General features: G+C 41.0%; 1 protein-coding gene and 1 pseudogene across 4 annotated transcripts in view; one reads left to right on the top strand and one right to left on the bottom strand.

The window, feature by feature from the left end:
* The window catches only part of Pnpla4 (patatin like domain 4, phospholipase and triacylglycerol lipase), a 159,110-nt gene that overhangs the window by 12,331 nt on the left and 126,095 nt on the right, over positions 1 to 20,684 (bottom strand). For all 4 annotated transcript variants that reach the window (XR_015450788.1, XR_015450790.1, XR_015450791.1 and 1 more), the window contains one exon: positions 1 to 20,684. This exon is cut by the window's left edge and continues 12,331 nt beyond it. The gene's annotated coding sequence lies outside the window, so the exon portion shown is untranslated.
* Positions 9,584 to 10,243, top strand: LOC101702871 (eukaryotic translation initiation factor 3 subunit J-like; annotated as a pseudogene).

Here is a 20,684-nt window from a genome sequence, read left to right as displayed (position 1 = left end):
GTAACTCTGTATCATTAGCCTAAAAGCTGTCCTTCAATGGACCAATAGTCCAGGGGGGGATAAGTCTTTGATTTTATAATCTTTAGCCCTGATAATATAAGGAATTTGCTGAATGCCAGATTTTAAGAGCTTTCACTTGATCTGGAATGAAATCCCCAGATCACAAATACATGGATAACAAATATCTTAAGATTTGAATAGCTTCCTACTGGCTGGAATAACTACCAAGCCATAAGGTGCACTAGGAAAAGGTCAAAGACACACTCAGAACCAAATACGAGATGGTCTTAAAGCTGGAAAGGAAGATTTTTAGTCCGATGAGAAGAGTCTTTCAACTGCAGGGACCATAGGAACAGAGTATCTGAGGTCCAGCTGTGCAGGGATTGTCCTCAGTCTGCAGGGAGGAAAGAAAGCAAGTCTGGAAGATGTAAAGCTTGAACAAACATAATCTGTGCTGAGTCAAGTTCACTTCAGAAAAGGAAGGGTCATGCCTTTGTTTAGAGGCAAAGCAAAACCACCCGGAGGCTGAAGACTCCTGAACATCATCCACAAAAGCGCATCTTAGCTCAGTCTCAGTTGAAGTGAAGATCAGAAACAGGCACTGCTATTCCCTAAACACCCTGTCTCTGTTTTGCTTTTCATTTCTAGGTCTTAGTGTAGACTTTTAGGTGTAGCTGGGGTTGTCTGATAAAAGCTCTGTTGGGACATTTCTAATCTTGTCTCCTATCAAGGAGTGGGAACTCAAAAAAGTGTTTAACATCCCGGAATTAGGAATCCATTCTTCCAACTTGCCCTTGTGTTTTTGCCAAGTTGGTGGTGACTTCTGCCCGGGTGATTTAAAAGAACTTTGCAAGGAAACCTTTCAAAGGTTTCTTTGAGAGGGTACCCCTTTAGCATAGCATAAGAAAAACGAAAACAAGCAAACAAAAGCCTCAAGTATCTTATTATTCAGCAGATGAAAACTACAAAGTAAATGCAAAAGCATCTGAGATGGGATATTCTCTTTCAGCCTAGAAGATGGCGTTCAGAAAATTATATTTTGTTCAAGTAGGAACATAACTTTTATGTGAGAAGTAACCACTTGGCCATTTGTAATTCTTCTTCTGGGAAGTGCCTATTAGTTTCACTTGCCCAGTTTTCCATCAGTTCTTTTATTTTGGAGGTCTATTTTTTGTAGTTTTCCCTATATCCCAGATAATAGTCCTCTGGGGTGTATTTGGCAAAATGTTTTTCCCATTCTATATGAATGGATAAAGAAAATGCGGTATTTATTCACAAGGAGTGCTATTGTACTACAAAGGAGCATAAATTTGAGTCATCTGAAGGACAATAAATCCATCTCTGAGTTCACAGTGTTAAGTGAAATAAAGCATGTACACAAACATAAATATCACGTGGATTCTCTTCTATGAGAAACTCCAAGTATAAATAAATCAAAGAGCAAAATAAATGATAGATAAAAGGAAACAGAAAGATGGATCTTTTGCAAATGAAAAGGGGTCCAAAAGATGGAGAAAGTGGAGAAGGAAACATAAAAAGAATTAGGATGTGTGGGTTGGGGAGTTAGCTCAGTGGCACCGCGTCTGTTTTGTAAGCGCAAGGTCCTGAATTTGATCCCTGGTACCAAAAACAAACAAACAAAAAAACACCAGAATTAAGATGTGTTATGTCCATGTACCAGCTCCCCATGAGAAATGTCATCATTGTGTACTACACACATGTACTAATAGAAGTAAAAATTTAGAAAATTACCACTTGGACCAGGCCCTTAACATACCTATGTAGAGTGGAGGAACAGCGATCCATGGTCTTTTGGGGTAACTATGACAATGTTGAAGGGAATGAGAATTGTGATCTCGGACAAGAAACAGCCCATGAGAGGTGTGATTCTTTATCAGAAGATCAACCACGTGCAAGAGAACTGGACATCCTGACAGGCTTGGAAAGATTTTTCCCCCTTGGGCTTGAGATAAGGTAGCACAAAGAGGGTGGTATAGGTGGGGTGACCTCAAGACCAGCCCTAATGCGCAATGATCCTGTAAAAGTACTTACAGGATTCAAAAGTTGTAATTTATGCATACTTATGATTGGATACCTAGAAAGGATACAAATAAAATCAGCACAGGGGAAAGATGCATGGGGAAATTCGAGGGCTATCCAGGCAGAACCTGACAAGAACCCTCTCTCTGGGGTACATAGGATACCTTTGGAAATGGGTTGCAGTGTTCACCAGAGCCTCATAAAGGTACAGGATGAACTTGATCTCCAAATCTCCAGACCCCAGGTAGGAAAGATGCTGTTCACCCCAAAGTACTTCACTGCATAGTACTATGGACGCCATTTTCTGTGCACCGTTCAAGGCCCCGAGCGTGCAAAGCACATTTACCCATTGCTATACTCCAAGGACCTAACTCATAGAAACCAGCCCTGTGCCTGTCACCAAAGCGCACCTTCCTTGGGAATGAGTGGGGTTTCAGCAACTCAGCCCTGCTGAGTTAACTCCTTGTTGCATGGAGGACCACCTTGATGGCTCCATGGTGAAGTTTTTGTGGATGTGGACAAAAACCAAATCTCTTTGACATAGGAGATTAGGGCAAGGCAGAGCTGGCTGGGGCAGTAGGTGTGACTTGTTAATTACATGATCCCAGAACACACGTGCAGAACAGCTCCCCGAGCCCTGCGTGTGGACTTCTCCTAACAACTCCAGCAGGTTTTCAATAGGATGATCCAATCTTGACTTCAGCCTGAGCTGTGGGATCCCAGCACAGCCTCCCAGAACCCATATGTAGAGTTCTCTGGGTTTCCCCGAGAGATTTGGACAGCGTAAAAGGACACAGGCACCAAGAAGAGTTTGCTATCGCAGCTTTCCTCATGACAGCCCACCCTGCTTTCTCCAGGGTGCATTTTTATCTTGTTTTTTCCTCTTTCACTTGGCCCAAGCTTATTCTTCGAAGCCACTTTCTTCCTGATTCTTTACTTTTATTTTTCAAAGGAACTTTGCCAGAGATTTTTGCTAATTTTGTTCAATTCTTTGTTCGGGACGAGAAGAACCTGGAATCCAACTCCAGGAGGAGAGACGACATCCCAAAACCTGGTAATTTTTATTTGGTGAGCCACTTATAGAAGAAGCTACCTGATAATACCTTAACCTGCAGTCTCCTTTTGTCTGGATTATTGTGGGAAGGTCAAGAAAGTTCAAAGAAGATTCATTTTCATTTAAAATCCTTGCTCTGTTCCTTCAAAGCTCTATTGACTTGGTGACGGTAGTTTTCTTGGTATATGAGTGCAACATACAATAAATAATACATCGTGGGAAGTTGGTACATATACGTATTGCACCTTGATCCTTTTTATTCCACTTCTCCCCTGCCACAATCCCCTTTCCCATCTTCACAAATTCTATTTTCCTGTTCCCTACCATCCTTTATTTTGCTCTTTCAATTATTTCTGCTTTGAGTTTCCCATATCAGAGGCACCACGTAGTGTTTAACCTTCTGTCTGATTTATTCCATTTATGACTGTGATCTCAATGTGATCTGTTTGCCTACAATGACTCAAATTTATCCCTCTTTAGGGCTGAGTAGTACTCCATTGTGTACATGCACCACATTCTTTTTATTCATTCATCTGTTGATGGGCATATAGCCCACTTCCAAGATTTGGCTAGTATGAGTCTTGAAAGAAATATGCAACATGGTTTATAAAGTCTACATGGTAGGCACTATACAGATATTTGTTTCCTCTTCTCTGGAGTTGTGGAAGGTAGGATTTCCAATAAATAATTGTATTTAGGATAGGCCTGTATTCACAAATCCTTTCTTACATTTTGGTGTATACACAGTATACCCAGGGAAGTCATTAGAATAGAGATTGTGATTCAGTGGGCTTTAACATGGATCTTAAATTCTGCATTTTAACAAACTTCCTGATGATGTTGCTGCTGGTGTCCTTGGACCACAAATTGACAAGAGATTCCACAATATACCATCTCTTAGGTGGGGGCAGCATTATATCTTGGGGAAAAAGAGGTTATAGTTTCATTACAGACTCCATATATTTTGATTCCCTATGGCCCCCTTCTGTTCCATCCCACCCCACCTTGGTCTGGTAGAAGCTCCAATGGGATGGAGGAGTACTTTTCCAACATTTCTGCTTGAATGGACAAAGAATGACTTGACTTTCGGGCCAACTGTGGTTCAGTTGTGAGAAGTTCAGAAATCACTTTTTCTGTTGTGTTTCTAAATGCTCTGTGGTCTGATTTAGGTAATGAAGACCCCAGGAGCCCTAGAGGGGAAGGAATTTAAGAGCAATGAGCCGAAGGAGGGAACACTCTGAGGAGGTTACTGAGGAGCTGTATTTGGATACCTAGCTTCACGGGGCTGATTGTGAGCTTGGTGATGGGGTGGGGGTGGGGGGTCATTGAGGCAGTCGATGGACACCTCCTGGTGCTCCAAAATCTAAGCCCCTGGAGGCAGGCTGTCTGGGAACCACATGTGAGGAAATGGCAAGGCCCTCTAAGGCCGTCACTTCACGCTTTTAAGCTTAGTGTGTCTCAGCATTTGCAATGGAGAGAAATTTTCCTCACCCTCAGTGGAATTTTTTCATCCAAGAGCTAAGAAGAGACACCTAGGAAATTTTAGTTGTCCTTTGGATTTGTTCTCTTGCATGTAGGTGAAGTAGGAACTTTGCCAGTACTCAATCTCTTCTCTCTTCCCTTCCTTTCTCTCTTTCTCCCTTTCTCCTTTTCTTTCCTTCCTTCTTCTTTCTTTTTTCCTTTCTTTCCCAGTGCTAGGGATTGAATCCAGAGCCCTTCACACTGAGCTGCATCCCTGGCAGCTTTCTGTAATTTTAAATTTTGAGACAGGGTCTTGCTAAGACTCTCAGTTGCCCAGGCGAGGCTCAAACTTACTCTCCTCCTTCCTCCTGTAATTCTGGGATGACAAGAATGTGCTGCCACACCCTGCTTCTTCTTTATTTCTTTTAAGTAGGGAGAAAGGAACAAATGTTTAGACTGGGTGTGTTCCAGAAGTTGCAATAGGGGGGAATAAGGCTCACTTTAAATGTAATTTTATCATAAAAGAGTCAATGAAGTGGCCTGTAAATTCTGTGTGTCCTTTTTCTTGGTCCTCTTGTACCTGCATGAGCTAGGAAATTCCTCAGTCTCTTCTCTTTATTCATTTTATGCAGGGGAAATTGAACAATGAGCATGAGGAAAGAAATGAATCAAATTTGCAGCCAGGCCACGATCACACAGCTCCGCCTGGCAGCAGGGTACCCAGAGTAGCTATCAAAACTGAAAAACAGGAGACAATCTGGGAGCCAACTGCACCTGAGGCCCAGTGTCCCTGCCTGGATTTCTAGTGGCAAGGCCACCTGCCCCTCACACATTCATAGGAACACTTTGGTACTGAAAGCAGAAATGAAAAGCATTGAATGGTCAATGCCAGCCCTTCCTTTGTTTTTTTTTGTTTTGTTTTGTTTTGTTTTGGTACTGGGGATTGAACTCAGGTCCTTGCGCCTGCAGGACAGGCGGTGGAACCACTCAGCTAAATCCGTGAAATCCCCGGCCGGAGCCCTTCCTTTGTTTAGAGGAGGCGACAGATAAGAAGTTTGGCGGAACTGGAAGGCAGTATTAGAAACACAAACATTGCCTCTTATCTCCCACACAATTATTTTGACCACTGTACCATTCTGCTTCCCTACAGATAGCCGCAAATTAGCTTCCTCCAAAACAGCACACCCCGCGGGAAAATGACTTGAAGGTCAATAATGTGTAGATGTATTGACTTAAGAAATAGTCAAACTGCTCAAGGGGTCGATGCTAGTTTTCTTCCCTTGACATATTGATCAATAATTTAGGATATGGGGGAGATAGGATGGCTTCTAGAATTGATGTGAGTTGCAAAGTGTCATATATTAGAAGGAAAAGCAAAATGAAGCCAAGAGACCAAAATTGTTAGATTGTGAGATTAAAATAATGCTACACACACTGTAGAAGAGAAAGACAATGCAAAGCCAAAGCATGAGCCTTAATAAACACCAGTATGTTTTTCTGCTGTTCGCTATGCCTTATGTTTATGGCTAGTTCATAGTGGTGATACTTTGACTGTTTAAAAAAAAAATTCAGATCTTTTCTACCTAAACATTGCCTCTCAAAGTAGCTCCTTTGCAAGGCCACTGCTTAAAACATTGTAAAAATGGCTCCTTCTGAGGCTAAAGCCTTTTTAAAAAATATTTGCATTAGCAGCAGGTTTTTCTATGGAGTCTGAGATGTTTCTGATGATGCAAAAAACATTACGTGAAAATATGTGCATACATAAAGGATGTGGAAGTTTGAGAAGATAATTTAGAGTGAAAAGGAAAGAGGATTAGATGGCCCAAAATATGACAGACGTCTTATAAGTTGGTATTTGTGATCCAAAGATAGAGTGGTGTGATGTGTTATGGGGAAAGCATTCTTCCTTCAGATGCAACGTCCTTTCCGTGTGATGCTACGTTAGTTTGAATGCAAAGCATTTCTAAAGGTGGATACATGCTGGATGGCATTAGTCAAACATTTGGCCAGGAAGTCTCTATTTTCTCTACTGGTCAGAGATGTGTAGGTAAGAAAATAGCAGGTGCTGGTGACGACATGGAGAAAAGGGAACCCTTGTACATGGTTGGTGAGAATGTAAATTAGGACCCCAACTATGGAAAATAGAATATGATCAAGCATGCCTACTGCTGGCTACTGGGAAAATGAAACCACAACACAAAAGAGACAGTCCATGTTCATTGTGGCACAATGCAAAATGCCCAAGATATGAATTCAACCAAGGTGTTCATCGATTGATACATGGATAGAGAAAATGTGGGATACAATGAAATACTATCTGTGTTAGTTACTTTTCTCTTGTTGCTGAGACAAAATACACAACACTCAAAGTTAAAAGGGAAGGGGTTTATTTGGCCTACAGTTCATTGAGGTTTCAGTCCGTGGTGGGCTGGCTCCAAGGCAGGGATGGCAAACAGACATTGCCAAGGAGAAGCAACATGGCGCGCACAAGGTAGCAAAGGCAACGAGGGAGGTTAACAGCGTCTTCTGCCAGTTTTATCCCATCCAGACTACCGGGATTAGGGTGGTACCAAACCAGTCACTCACGTGTACTGGTTTAGTAATCACACGCCCTTAACCCCAGCATCACACATGCCGGATTCAGCCACTTCTTACCGAATGAGGCTTTGAGAGTACATTCAGACCCAACCATAACACTATGTAAGCCTGAAAAGAAAGAAATCCTGCCATTTGCAGGAACACTGATAAAACTGGAGGACATTATGGTAAGCGAAATCAACCACACACAAAAACAAAACACCACATATTCTCACAGATGGGGATGCAAAAAAAAAAGGAGAAGCAAAAAAAGTTTATCACATACCTGAGTGTGCTAGTGCACACCTGTAATCTCATTTCAGCTTTTTGGGAGGCTGAGGCAGGAAGTTCTCAAGTTCAAGGCTAGCCCAAGAAATTTAGCAAGACCCTGTCTCAAAAAATTACAAAACACAATTAAAAGTAAAATAAAATGAAAAGGGGTTGGAGATGTACCATAAAGAGCTCCTCTTCCAACCTCCATGTCCTCATTTCTAACAGATGCAGTTGCATCCAACTGATAAATTGTGAGATTTTGGATTTTATTAACTTTAATAAGTGTGCATTTTATGCTATGCAGATTGTATCTTAATTGGAGTTTTGGTTTCTTCTGGTTCTGGTGCTGGAGATCGGATCCAGGCTTTCATGCAGGCTAGAAGAGCAGGCCTCATGCACTGAGCTGTATCCCCACCCTATCTCAATTCTTTTCAAAACAAAGTAAGAAGAAAAAAATCAGCCTGTGACTGAGGCCACTCCACTAGTTAGGCTCTGTCTACAGTGGAAAGACTGGAGGCCTCTAATGGTCTGTGTAGAAGAGGAAACATCGTTATGGAATTTCCAGCTGCAGCAGCTGGGTCACTGTCCACATGTAATACCTAGAAAAAATTCTACATCAAGGTTAAGTCTGATGTGGCCAGACAACAGGGCTCAAGGTCCTAAGGTGCATTTCCATCTCCATGCACATCCTCTCCATAATTACAATCCATGGGACCACAATGCATTGCACTCACTCACATGAGAGCCAGTGAGGTGACCGCAGATATGTCTGGCAGGAAACTGCCTCTCTCTCTGACTGTGTGGAAGAGTGAGAAGAGTAGCATAACATCTGATCCTGGACACCGCTCTAGGGTGGGATTTTGGGAAATGCTGCTGAAGATATCTGTGTATGCACAGTGCTGGGTGAGAAGTCCAACAGGGTGGTGGGGGCTTGCAATGGTTCCAGGGGAAAGAAATTTACAAGTGATGGAGGAGAAAGGGAGAAGTTCATGCTAAAGTGCAAGCAGTGGAAAGGAATGGTGAAGGTCACCCCGAGTGCCTCATAGCCTCCTGTGTGAAGCATGACAGAGGCAGAAGGAGGGCAGTTCTCAAAGATGCTCCCACCTTTTCCACCTTCTGCGAGATGCCCACATTTAACCCTGCAGCTTCCCAAACCTGTGAAAATTTGTCTATAGTAATGTGAGCCCATTCTTTAAAAGTCCATGAGAGAGATGTTATGGCTTCTATCTAGATGTTCTCCCGAAGCCTCATGCACTCATAGGTAGGGATTTTTGGAGTTGGCTGGATCTAGGGGGTGTGATACTGGGATTAAGAGTGTGTGATGCTAAACTAGCCCACTGATTGGAATTAGCATAGGAGCCTTACCTTGGGTGTGGGTGGCACCACTCAAAAGGCTTGTAGCCTGCACGGGATAAAAGGGAAAAGAAGGCTTGCTGCTGTTGCTGCTGCTTTCTGCTTTCTGCCTTATGCCTGCCATGCCAAGAACGACTACAGATTGAAACCCTACAAACTGTGAGCCAAAGTAAATGTTAGCTTTTTTTTGGTACCGGGGATCGAACTCAGGACCTTGTGCTTGCAAGGTAGAAGCTGGAACCACTGAGCTAATTCCCTGGCCCCAATCTTAGCTCTTTTAAGTTTGGGTGTTGGGTATTTTGTCTCAGCAATGAGAAAAGTAACTAAGACAAGAGGTCTGTATTTGTATCTATCATATATTTACCACCTATCTATTTATGCAACTATCATCTACCTGTCTACATCTACCCATCTCTCTATCTTTCAATCACCTAGCAAGTGTACCTATCCATCGTATCTACCTATGTATCTCATGTAACTTTACATACCTGCTACCTATATCATCTATCACCTACCCTTCCATATCTATCTGTCTACTATCTATGTTTCCATTCTATTGGCTTTTTCCTCCACAAAATATTGGTCAATACGGTGAACATGAAGATATAGAACAAGGCTCGTCCGCGGCGCTCGCCGGCCATGTGGGCCGGAGCCGCGAGGGTCCTGAGCCCTCCAGAGCGCAGCGTGGCCTGGCCCAGCTCTCGGCGAGGCGCCCACTGGCCGGCCGGAGACGCGGAGGACAGCAGCCTCGCGCCAGCCCACGTACCCGATCCTCTCCTAGAGCGGGACGAGCAAGTTAGAAATTAAACGCCACGGGGATCCCATATGGCGAGTCTGGAAGCCCCTGCCTTTTTTGAGGATAACTGGGATGATGATGAAGATGACAAAAAAGAGGAAGAAGTAAAACCAGAAATAAAAATTTCAGAAAAGAAAAAAAATAGCAGAGAAGATAAAAGAGAAAGAACGGCAACAGAAGAAAAGGCAAGAAGAACTGAAAAAGAGGTTAGAAGAACCTGAAGAACTTAAAGTGCTGACACTGGAAGAACAATTAGCAGATAAACTGTGGCTAAAGAAATTGCAGGAAGAGTCAGACCTTGAATTAGCAAAAGAAACTTTTGGTGTTAATGATACAGTTTATGGGATTGATGCTGTGAATCCATCTTCAAGAGATGATTTCCCAGAGTTTGGAAAATTACTAAAAGATAAAATTACACAATATGAAAAGTCACTGTATTATGCCAGTTTTTTGGAATCCTTGTTCAAGATGTGTGTATTTCATTGGAAATTGATGACTTGAAAAAGATTACCAATTCATTGACTGTGCTTTGCAGTGAAAAACAGAAGCAAGAAAAGCAAAGCAAAGCCAAAAAGAAGAAGAAAGGTGTAGTTCCTGGAGGGGAATTAAAGGCCACCATGAAAGACGATCTGGCAGATTATGGTGGTTATGATGGAGGATATGAACAAGACTATGAAGACTTCATGTGACATTTTATATTCTGGTGTCTTCTTTCTGTTGCGCACAATCCCTTCAACACGTAGCACAACTTCCTTTCCTTTCAGTTCTGAAATGCTACCATCAGAAGTGCAGTATCTTTTGTGCGGGTTACTCAACCCCTTGACACTTAGGTGCTAAGTACAAATGAGGGAACTTGGATCTTGCTGCCAAGGGGTTAAAATCAGGAACCTCAATTGCTACTAAATCATAGTTTAAAAACAGATCTAATAATTTTGTCATTGTTGCTATATGATTCCCTAGCAGCAGTCACTAAATTGGAAACAAAGGTTGCAACGTGACCAAAAATTTATGTAGTATTTACCAGCACCATTCAGTAATACAACCTTAACCAAAACTCCTTGAACTACTTCATAACTTGCAGGAAGGGCATGTGGTGTGCACCTAGTATTAAAATTGCTTTGTCTTAAAATTGAGCATGAAGATATTAAAAATCCATTGTGAAGAAGAAAAAAAAAGATATAGAACAAGATTATTGTTAGATTGTATTTTCAACCCTGGTTTTCTCTGACATCAACTATCCTTTCCTCACACTCAGGGCTTCTATCTGAATAAGTTCACAGCGTTCATTTAAAAAAAATTTTAATACCTCTTTTCTTTGCTGAATATTCTCCATCTTTACCACCAAGAATTTCTTTTTGTCTCCTGGTCTGCCTTCTTTCCTAACATTTCATTGGTGGTTGTACTGTTTTCTTTTAATTATTTCATCAGCATTTTCCACATTCATATTTCCTAACCTTTAACTTTTGATTAAGACAGTCCATGCTCACCAATGTAACATTCCTGTAAGAATCACTATTTACCAGCTACTTTAATATATTAGTTAAGAAGCATTGATTCTGGTGATCAAAAGGTGAATATAAGTTTTGGCTGGAATGAACTGAGGGGGGGAAAAATCATACCTAGTACAGTAAAATTAGCTAATTATTCCATTAACACCTGAATTTGTTTGTAGTCTGTGGACCTGTCACTTAACCAGCTAGCAATGCATGAATATTAATAGGCTTGTCTTATGTGCAGGAGCTATTAACCTGATCACTGTGTGATTCTAAATTTTCATTTGTACTTTCAGATTGAAAGCCAGTTTGCTAATTCAGATTATTGTTTAGTAAAGCAGCATAGCTCTATTATTTCATCAGATGCTATTCAATGAAATTTAATAGAAATTTGGTGCCTCCAAAAATCTATTTACAAAAAGACAGCTTCTGAAGCTTAAAATTTGAAAGCAATTGTTGATTATTCATAATAGCAAACAATAAACTGTTTCAAATGTGTACAAATGTCTTACATTATTTTGTGCATTATTCCATGGCTAAGACAATCTTCAAAAAATTTTTTTTACTATCCAGCTAGCATATCCATTTTAAGTATTAAATAGAAAAATTAGATTCCTAGGAGAGAAAGAACACATTTGAAAAGATACGAATATTTAATCACAAAAGTAGGAAATATATTACAAAATAAAGTGAGAGATTTTATTGTCTCAAGAGGGTGCTTTTTCTTTTAAAAATCTTTCTTTAAAAAACCCCAATAAAATATTTCTCTTGGTTCCCTAGGCTGCTTAAATTGTCTCTGAGGGGTTTGCAATGATACTGCTCTGCAGATCCCTGAATTATGTCATATCTACAGATCATAAGGGTATGTATCCATAGCAACGGGCAGTGCAGGTAATGGTGTTGATTTTATATAGATTCATGAGCCCTTAAAATTAGACCTTTTCCATCTTAAGAACAAAGAAACACCTCGTGCCTTAACAATTAGGTAAACTGAATATTTTACATATTACAGGCACACCTACTCAAAGATTGCCTTGAACTGCATGTGACAATACATAGATAGTGGGTAAAATATAGATTTTGTTTTCAAGTGGCAAAAGAGCTAACCATATGTTAGAGGAGAAAAGTGCATAAACCTCACTCTTCATGTTGGTGACAAGAAAAGTTTAAATCACATTACAGTTTTGAGGTATGCACGTGCCTCTTACTTTAGGAAGCTGCACCATATAGAAAGAAGGGCTTTGTTTTGCAAAGGCAATGCCCTGCTAGGTGATGTATAAATCACCATAAAACCTCAAATTAGTGAGCTTGGCCGTTTCATCCTAGGTGAGAGTGCTGTAGAGTATGGCTTACTCTGGTATTTGCAGAAGTGGCTTTGCACCAGGTGTAAAGCTTGGACGCATAGCTAACTTTTGTGTGTCTATACCATACTTTCACCCAGTAGAGTGTCGCAAGTGAAAATTCCAAACATGCACTGCAAACTTCCAGGGTGCCAGTCATACACACAGTTTCTAAGGTAATGATGTACACCAAGGTTTTTAACAACAATAGTTTCTATTCTTGGGACCACCTCGTTTTCCTCTTCAACAATTGCCAACTGAGCTCCATCCTAAATAACTTTTAATCTTGGAAATCTTCCACTGGTTCGATCCAACCTGAACAATTTCCATCACTCTCTCATTTTGATCATTCATTAATTTTAAGATTCAACAACCAATCCTCCTCGCTTGTTCATTGTTCTGTGTCTAGAATGAGGGTACTCTCCAATCCCATATCCCTAGGTCCTCTCGAAGCCAGTAGAAAATTTGACACCTGCTAAATATGAAGTCACACATCCATGGCAGTTCCTGTATCAGACCATCTGAGGGCTGTGCATATTTCTTCCTTTTAGACCCTTTTCTGTAGACTCAGTACTGATTCTCTATAAAAGCTAGCCACTTCAAAATAGTCATACTGACTGCATTTACATCTTAAGTATGTTCTACTGGCCTCCCATTTTACCAGGTTCTTTGAAAGTGCATTTTATCTCTCACAAACCCACTGCAAGGACAGTATTTTTAAAAATTGTTATTCATATATGTTTGCAATCCATAATGAATATATTCTTTGTGAGGTACTGATACATACACATATAGCATTTTGCTCTTTTTAAATTTTCTCTTCCCTTCTCCTCTCTCATCTTCCCTTTTCCATCTCCACAGTCTCCCAGTTTCCTGTCATCTTTAATTCTGCTCTTCAAATTATTTATAATAATGACAGTATTTTCTCATTGTCCCCATTTTATAGATGGTGTCATTGAAGTTCTTTTCAATTAGATGACTAGAAAACATCCCATAGCGAGGAAAAGAGACTATTATTTTAGGTAACATCTTAAGGGTTTTTCTGGTTCTGCTGTTCCATGTGTAAGTTTTGCCATGGAAAAAAATGTAGAATGTGTCTCCACCACAGAATCAGCGAAGAGCCTCTCTCCTTGGACCAGAGTCCACACCGGGGTTGTTGGCAGGCCTCCCAGATGGAGAGGTTAGTTATCTTTCCATGGGGAAAATGAGAAATGTCTGAGAAGATCCCAGATCCTGTGATTTCTTCCCCATGAGTTTGCACTGGAGTTCAAGTTCCACCATTGAAGAAAAAACCCACAGCCCTAGGACAGTCTTTTCCCAGGGGAAAAGAGAGCCACATGCTCATGAGATGCTAAGGATGGATGGCCTAAAAAAAAAAAAAGAAATTGACAGTAATCTCTGGCCTTAACAATTAGGTGAACTGAATATTTTACATACCACAAGCACATGTACTAAATGATTGCAAATAAATATGAGGGCTTGGATCAAGTAAATCTTCACACGCTTTTATTTTTTGCTTGACTGTGTGAGTATATGTGTGGGTTAAGGCATGGCTTCCCTGAATATCCGGTATACTTATTTCTACCTCTGGGAGAGTAAGGTAATATACATGCATTGGTTAATGTATTAGATTGTAGAATCTTACTCCTCTTCATACAAATGCCCCTTAAATAGATATTAGAATAAACAAGTGGACATGTCTTAGCTTAGGGTCTTGTGGCTGTATACTCTGACCATTAAGGGGCAAAGCTGTAGAAATCATGGTTGCCAAAGTCTAATTTAATTGGTCTGGAGAGACATTGGATTTTTTTTTTTCAGTTCTCCCAAGAACTGAAAGAACCCATGGTCTCTGCACTGAGCTACATCCCTATAGCTATTTATTTATTTATTTATTTCTCTATAGATAGGGTCTTTTACATTGCTAAGTTGCCCAGGCTCGGATGGAATTTACAGTCATTCTGCCTTAACATCCCAGAGTGCTGGGATTATAAGAGTGTACCACCAGGCTTGGCGGGCGTTGGGATTTTTGAAAGCTGCCCTGGTATTTGTAAGGTATAGCCAAGGTTCAGCACACTTAGCCTAAGCCTGAGCACAAAAAACAGGTTTATTGGAAGGCCGGGGATTTAGCTCAGTGGTTCAGGCACTTGCCTCACAAGCACAAGGTCCCAAGTTCGATTCCCGATACAAAAAAAAAAAAAAAAAAGCAGGTTATTGGAGTGCTTTGTAATAATGCTTACGACTTGCGAGCAGGTTCTTGGGAGGTGAGAGTGGAAACAGAAATAGTGATGAGGTGACGAGCAGACGACACAATATGTGGGGAAAAGCAGCCATCAGGGAAAATTTAAAGCTCTGTATGGGTTCAGGAAACATCAGAGTTTGTGGAGATTGGCGTGGACAGTGTTAAGAGAGAGAGAAACTTAAAAAAAAAGGCAGAAATATCCTTTCTCCCTGTATGTCATAGGTTTCTGCCAGCCCTGGCTAGGTGGAGAGAGCAGAGCCATGGCGTCTATCTTTGTGTGACTTCTATTGGCCCTATCACATGTCAGCATCAATACACATTCATCAAAGTGAACACAGAGTCCTGCTCTTTAAACTCTAAATTAACGCTTGACATCAGACACATTCATTAAGAGCCAGCGGTGTGCTAGTCATAGCAATCGTTAAGCCAATTCCAAATTATAGATTGTACTCCTGTGAAATCGTGTCTTCATGGCAGAGCGTGCAAGCCACAAATAATAAGCTTTCTCTCTGCCCGTATGTGCACTATTACACTCATTAAAATGCATTCCATTTCTCTTTAATTTGTAAACAGGAGCAAGCAGTCAATAGTGTCTCTGTGACTTCTTTATTCCCTTGCCTTTTCATATAATCTGCAATGCCATCTCTCTGCTGGAAATGGATATTTATTTCCCCATCTTAAATAATTACATGTGTGTCATTTTCACCATCTCCTAGCGACCTAAGCCCACTCTGAAGTGAGCGTCCATTTTAGTTTCCTGTTGTTTCATTTCCAGCTTCTGTTTCTTCCAAGATATAAAAAAGTCACATGGTCAAGTCCACTGCAAAAAGTATGTGGTGCAATTTATTTTTATATAAATACCATGTCTACTTTCAAAGAATCAGCCTTGGACTATAAACATATTTGAGTGAGGGAGAAAATGTAAAAACAACTTGTTTTTGCTTTTGTGCTGTACATGTAAAAGTCATTACTTTTTTATTTTCATCCTGAAAGTGTTCCTTTTCCATCTGTACAATGCCCAGACCCATCAAGGAATTTTAAGCAATATGGGCAAAAAGCTTTTATGTTTTTCTCTCTTCTTATAAGTAATATTGAGTTGAAAGTTTCAGGCTAAAATTTCAGGCTACATTGTGAATGCAGCATGTTCATGGCTCTTCCTGGACGTGTATTTTTTAGTATATTGTAGATGGGAAAATGTACTTTGCACTTGGGTTTTGAAAGCAAGCTTTGGAAAATGGCATTTTGTGCCCGAGTTCGGCTTTTACCAAATCACATTTGCAGATCCACCATGCACAACTGCCATCTGGTGCACACAAGTGTTCGTGGCTTGGAATTCCAAGGCATGCCATACTTGTCCCCGCTGAGTCAGATGACTTTGAGACACCTGCCTGCCTCTCTCTATATCCCTGTCTTGGGGATTCCACAAAAAGGATAGAGAAGAACATGGACTAGACATAGGACCCGGCAAGATAGAAAAAAAGGAGGACATAGGCAAGCCACAGGCACAATAAAGAATGGATTCCTTTGCCTTGGGTATTTACCCTTTTCCCACTCTGGATTTCTTCCTTCTCCTCAGTACTTGGCCCTTGCCTCTGCTCCCAGGCCCTGGTGCCTGAAGGTGATGTTGTGCTTGTTCTGTACTGGAGCCCCCTCGGCTGAGCAGGCCCTGCCTCCAGCACACTCTGTACCCCAAAATCACTTTCTCTCACCTCCTACCTTCTCCCTTAACCAGGCTTCCATCAGGGTAAACACTGACAAATTAAAATGATAGAAATAATTCATGTTTTAAAAGCCTTGCTCATTGCACAAATTACAACTGAGGCATTCAGCATAAACATGGATTTAATTGTTAGCGCCATTTTCTCCCCCACTTCACTAATGATTTCTCTCTCAAGGCTTGGATCCAAGGCCACCTCCCTGTTCTGCCCACTGAGATGCACCCTATTCTTACCACACACCCTTGGTGGAATGAATCCTTTCTTAGCTGATACTATTGCAATTTCCTTTTTTTTTTTTTTGGTACCAGGGATTGAACTCGGGTCCTTGCGCTTGCGCAGCAGGCGGTGAAACCACTGAGCTAAATCCCCCGCCCCAATTTCCTCTTTCTTTTACGATCTCCATGCTTGGAGATCAAACATGCCAAGCACATGCTCCACCACCCGACATCCAACCTTTCTACCCCCTCCAGGGAAAATGCTGCATTTTGCTAAGGTTTGCATCCCCAAATATATAGATCGGAATTGATAAGCATGTTAGTGTTATACATTTCTTTGTGTGTGAATTGACTTTTTAAAAAAATGGGCCGTTCTTTAATTTTCAGTCATAGAAACCTGTTAAGTTGGAGAAATGATTTTAATTTGTCTGGTAGAAGCTAATACTCAAAGGAAAAAATGTCTACTTATCTAAATATTGTACTGGGGGCCACTATGTAAAATAAATGGACCGAAAAAATGGTAGCATCCCTCTATAAGAACAAAGATTTGTGTTCTTTTTGACAAATCTAATAGGTTTTTCTTCTTCAGTTGAATGATGTACCCTGTTTTCTCTTTTGTTGTCATTAACAAGGTCGTGTTTGGCTATTTTTAGCGTCAAGATCATGCGGAAACCTGAAAGTTGGGCAAGAAAAGGATTGTATTTACCAACAATGCCTACTTTCCTAGAATGAAGAGAAACTTTACTTATAGTGTTTCAATATGCACAGCTCAAGTTTTAACACTACGAAGAGGTATTTTGCTGGAAACCAAGAAACCTATTATTTCTTTTCTCATTCAACATCTGCTGAATAAGAGTAAATATTTCTTAATTTAGAGAAAGGTGAGGTTATTTTTCAAGTGAGTCCTCCAGATTAATCTACTGCAGTGGATGCTATTTCCTTCATCCTGTGTCTGTCTTAAATATAGGACCTGCATAGATGACGCAGATACAAAAATAGCTTAAGATGTAAATACGTGCTACTGTCTCACATGTAAAAGATGAGTCTTGATTATGATATAAAAGTGGCTATTTTCTTTAATTCTTTCAGCAACAGTCAGTGTCCTTATTTTCATCACATTGTTCCTATATTTGGAATGTAATTAATGGAAAGGTTTAGCTTTGCCCTTCGGAAAATTTTCATTTTTCTACTAGGCTTGAGTAGCGCTTGCTCATATAATAAACCAGTAGTCTGTTTTTAGCTACTTAGGCATCTATTTCTTCTCTGATTCATTTATTTTGACGGCTTTTCTTGTTCACGAAGTAAGAAATGTTATCCCCGTGATGTGCAATTTCCACTTTGGAGATATCAGAACCCCAGCATTCGAGAGATACATGATGAAGGAATGATTCAGCTCTGGACATCTCATACTAGTAAAGAACCCAACAAAATATCCAGGGTCCAACATACTTCAATTAAATTTACATATAATTATCATGTATGTAAACATGTAAATATTATCATGTGCAGTGAGAGCCCAGCTCTGCCTAAACTGGCTTCCTCAAGCCCACTGCCCCATCTGTTTGGTAGGAATATCATGCCCCCTTCTTGTATCTCACTAAAAGTGAACTGGTAAGCTCACATTTGGAGGTCACTTCCTTGCTTCTAATGTGAACGATTTGAGAAAGGACACATAAGTTAAAAACAGAAAAGTAGGAGCCAAACTTCCAAATCAGAAAACTCATCTCCCAGCAAAAGAAACCAGACAAGAACTCAAAGCAGCCAGAGTCCAGAAGTTGCCGACCCACAAGCAGGGAGACACCAAGAGATTAATCTTCCTGTCATCACACAGAGCTCTGTCTTTTCAGAAATAAGAAAGATTTTCAGAGCACTGCAGACTGCTGCTTGGAGCTAAGATTTCTATGAAGTTGAGATCCCGGGGAGAAAGAAGGAATCAAACACAACCTCACCACCAGAACAGAACAAAGCAGTCTTCAGGATCAACAAATGGACTCATGAGCTGTCCGGTCACATCTCTGGGCAGGGGCTCCAGCTGTGAGTTCAAGGCCACAGAGCAATCTTAGTCCATTTCTCCCAGCTGTCACAAGATGCCTGGAGCTAGCTGCTTTATAAAGGAAATACCTTTAGTTAGCTCACTGTTCTGGAAGTTTGAGGGCATGACTCTAACCTCAAGGAAAGTGACGACCAAATGCAGACAATGAATGCTACAAAGGTCATGTGATAAGACAGGAAGCCAGAGGGGTCAGATATGCTCTTTCACAGGCAATTCCATCTTGAATGAACTAACTCGCTCTAGGTGACCAGCATTATTTCCTTCCCAAGTCAATACCTGCCATGACCTAACTGCCTTGTGTTAAAGCCCTAACACCTAGCCATCTGCTCTTAGTAGACCCAAGAGGCTCCACTTCTGAAGGCTTCTCCAACTTCTCCATGATGCCACAATGAGGTGCAACTTGTCAGCACATGGACCTTTTGAGGGATACACTCAAATCATGTCCACAGGCCACTATCATAAGAAACCAGATGTTCCCTCCTATTTGTGTCACACTTTTCCATTTTGGGGGTCTATAAACTCTCCTAGGTCAAAGCGGAGGATGGAAAAACTCTTTTCTACAAAGGACTAGATGGTAAATATTTTTGGCTTTGAGGCCAGATGGTCTCTGCCAGATGTGGCTCTGTTGCCTGAAAGAAGATTCACATGTTATGTAAATGGAGAGATGGACATGGCGGTGTTCCAATAATACTTTATTGAAAAACAGATGACAGACAAGATATATCTCACGGACCGTACTTTGAAGATTCCTGGGCCCAAGACTAATCTCTGCTACTCATCTATTCCACATAACTTCAACAACTATCATTCCCAAACATTTCTTGATACATTTTGATGTTTCATATCCATCTTAGTTATTAGTTAAATGTGATTTAACATTGTTCTAAAAAGTCACTACTACTAAAATCTCTAGCATTCTCTCCTATACCTTAGTAAGTAGAAAACTGAAGAGGGGATCCTGGTTTTTCCAAGACTGATCTCTGTCTTAGGGTCTTCACCTCTATCATCTGTCTCTCCGTTCACCTGACCTTTGGTTTTGAAATACAAGAAAACTCAGCCTCAGCCAGCTGCTCAAGGTCACATATCCAGTCTACAGCAGACCTGAGAAGACAAGATCCCAGCTTTCTGAAGCAGGGTCCAATCCTCTTTCTCACAGACAGTCACCCTTGCTCAGACACGGGTCCACATGCAATCCTTGCGGCACTCCCCCTTTTCCATCAATGTTGTATAATGTTTGTCGCGTTATTTTACCTTGGTCTACAATGGCTCCCAGTCACCCAAAGCAGTTGTGCAGCAAATTTAAATACGCAAAGCTCTCTTCCTCTTGAAAAGGAATTGCCTACATCATCAGAATTAAAGGGTGGTTTCCTAGAGTGATAAAATCCTCCTTAACTGGAAATCTGCCAACCCTTTTTTTGTGTTGTTTTTTGTCAGCTCTTTTCTTTTTAGACAAGTCGGGTCCAGCTTCCGGCTGTCCCAGATAATGCCGGCAGGACACTCAGAAAGACATATAAAGCCCTTCTTTTTACACTGGATTTTCAAGGGCTTTGGTTGACAGAGATATTGTGTTTTGTATTCCATTCTGCTATGTCTGTGAGCAATTTCTTTATATGACCTCCCCTTGCAGTGACAGGTGCGGTTATCCGTTTCCCGGCGGCAACCCACGCAGTGTCTGTCTGCAGAGAGCGTGATGATAAAGGGGCGGCTGCTCGGGTTACTTCCTATTTTGCGCAGCGCCTCTTGCTCAGATGCATCTTGTTCTTTTATTTTTTCCTTGTCCAGTTGCTCTTGGATTTAGCACCATAACCTTATGTTCAACGTTTAACTAAGGGGTCTACGGTTGAGGCAAAATGCTTAGAAGCATAGTAGTCTACCTTTTGATAGAAAACGCCACGTTGCACATACAGTTCCGAATTAAAACAACTGCACTGTTTTAATTTCAACCATTGAGCAGACGAAGAGAGACAGTTCCACGTTCTGTTTATGGGGCTTAAAATCAGTTACTTACCTTTCATCATGTTGACAGCACATAATTTTTACAAATGTATGGGTATATTCATTGAATATGTTTC

Source organism: Heterocephalus glaber, unplaced genomic scaffold (genome assembly GCF_053883595.1).
Source record: "Heterocephalus glaber isolate CG9 unplaced genomic scaffold, H.glaber_assembly_v1.0 deba00001072, whole genome shotgun sequence".
Taxonomy (NCBI): domain Eukaryota; kingdom Metazoa; phylum Chordata; class Mammalia; order Rodentia; family Bathyergidae; genus Heterocephalus; species Heterocephalus glaber.
Note: the sequence above shows the minus strand (reverse complement) of the source record. Positions and strands in the feature narration are given on the sequence as shown.